Source organism: Hylobates moloch, unplaced genomic scaffold (assembly GCF_009828535.3).
Source record: "Hylobates moloch isolate HMO894 unplaced genomic scaffold, HMol_V3 SCAFFOLD_10, whole genome shotgun sequence".
NCBI classification, from domain to species: Eukaryota; Metazoa; Chordata; class Mammalia; order Primates; family Hylobatidae; genus Hylobates; species Hylobates moloch.
Window position 1 is genome coordinate 55,284,009 of NW_026652285.1, and position 2,312 is coordinate 55,286,320.

The 2,312-nt window shown below is 46.1% G+C and overlaps 1 pseudogene; it reads left to right on the plus strand.

The window, feature by feature from the left end:
* Nucleotides 1-389: 389 nt before the first annotated feature.
* Nucleotides 390-1,294, plus strand: LOC116475417 (small ribosomal subunit protein uS5-like; annotated as a pseudogene).
* Nucleotides 1,295-2,312: the final 1,018 nt, after the last annotated feature.

Genomic DNA, 2,312 nt, shown 5'->3' on the forward strand with positions numbered 1-2,312 from the left:
ATATTCATGATCTTTCTACTATACCTTGCATCTATTGGTAACAGACATTTTTATGATCTCAGTTACATTAATGTTTGGAGATTAATGTGTCTAAAAATTGTCAATTAATGGCCAACTAAGTCCTGTGTGTTTAAGGACCTTCTGAGAAGGCTGTATTAGTCAGCTATTGAATGGGGTGAAAATGGGTCATAGGTCAGCCTAAAAGAACTGGAGCCTTTTATTCCACACTCCTCAAGGAAAACAGAAACAAAAACGAACCAACCAACCCCCAGTTTTTTAAAAAATTGTTCTTATAAAAATAATACACAGTAGTTTATTTTAAATTGTTTTGGAAAAACAGAGAGTGCAAATAAGAAAGAAGTTAATGCTTTTTCTCTGAGAAACAGAAAATGGCAGATGATGCAGGTGCAGCGGGTGGGCGGGGCAGGTGCCCCGGGGGCCCTAGGATGGGGAACCGCGGTGGCTTCCGCAGATGCTTTGTGGCATCCGGGGCCAGGGTTGTGGCCGTGGTCAGGGCTGGGGCCGGGGCCACGGAGCTCGCGGAGGCAAGGCTGAGACAAGGAGTGGATGCCCATCACCAAGCTGGGCCGCCTGTTCACTGGGACATGAAGATCAAGTCCCTGGAGGAGATTTGTCTCTTCTCCCTGCCCATCAAGGAGTCTGAGATCATGGACGTTTTCCTGGGGGCCTCTCTCAAGGATGAGGTTTTGAAGATTATGCCGGTGCAGAAGCAGATCTGCCCAGGCCAGCACACCAGGTTCAAGGCGTTTGTTGCCATCGGGGACTACGATGGCCTACATGGCCACGTTGGTCTGGGTGTTAAGTGCTCCAAGGTGGTGGCCCCTACCATCCACTGGGCCATCAACCTAACCAAGCTCTCCATTGTTCCTGTGCGCAGAGGCTACTGGAGGAATAAGATCGGCAAGCCCCATGCTGTCCCTTGCAAGGTGACAGGCCACTGTGGCTCTGTGCTGGTGTGCCCAGGGGCACTGGCATCGTCTTGGCCCCCGTGCCCAAGAAGCTGCTGCTGATGGCTGGTATCGATGACTGCTACCCCTCAGCCAGGGGCTGCACCTCCGCCCTGGGCAACTTTGCCACGGCCACCTTTGATACCATCTCTAAGACCTACAGCTACCTAACGCCCGACCTCTGGAAGGAGACTGTATTCACCAAGTCTCCCTATCAGGAATTCACTGACCACCTTATCAAGACCCACACCAGAGTCTCGGTGCAGAAGATCCAGGCTCCAGCTGTGGCTACAACACAGGGTTTTTATAAAAGAAAAATGAAGTGAATTAAGCTGGTTAAAAAGAAATAAAAGAAAAGAAAAGAAAAAGAAATTAACAAAACGTATTGCATATGGTTTCATCGCTTATAAACAAATCAACTCACCTGATGGTATAATTTATTTGTTTTCTTTGAAAGGAATTATTTTTGTTCTTGTTGATCACAATTACTACCAACTGTATGTATAATTTAGTATCCTAAAAGTATGGGCCTCAGCTGTTGATAATCCTAATAGTGATTGTTTCTTGGTTTTGAGGAAAGTAAGGGGAGTGGGAACATACACAGTAGCTACTTGGGCAGTTTTTTTCTTTTAAAGGCTTAAATTTTATTTCAAACTGCAAAGGAAAAGCCACAAAGTCTGCGAGTGAAGCTCAAGTTTCAAAGCTGGAAACCTGATTCTAGCCTGTTGTTAATGCTGTGTTACCATAGATAAGACCACTCATTTTCTGTGAACCTCAGTTTTACAATCTAAAAGTCACAGAAGCAGGCCTAGGACTGCCCCCAAACTGATTTTCAATTCCTAAAGCCTCCTGATGTATAACTACAAGAACGGAGCCTATCAACCTCACAAGTCTCTTCAGATTCACTTCTGCATGGCTGTAGATGCCTCCAGGTATTCTCCAAATTCTAGCCACCAAGGGCAACCAGATGGACACTACATATAGATTTGCTGTTGTCATGAAATATGCTGCATGAGAACCATGTCAAACTCAGTACCTCAAACCACAAGTATTTATTGTTATAGATATGCAGGTCCAATTGAGGGTTGACGATGAAGCTGAGCTTGGCTGGGTGGCTCTGTTGCTCTTGGCCAAACTCATTCAGATGTCTAGGATTCTGGTGGAGACTGGCTGATATAAGCTGGGCTCAGCATGGGCAGTTAGATCCTGTTGCCCAAGTCTCTCATCCTCTTGCTGGTTCCAGTGGGTCAGAGGGTCATGTTGTAGCAGAGGCACAAGAGAGAAGGCCAGTCATGCAGGGCTTTTCAAGTCTTTGGTCACAATGCACTTGCTAACATTTGTTTG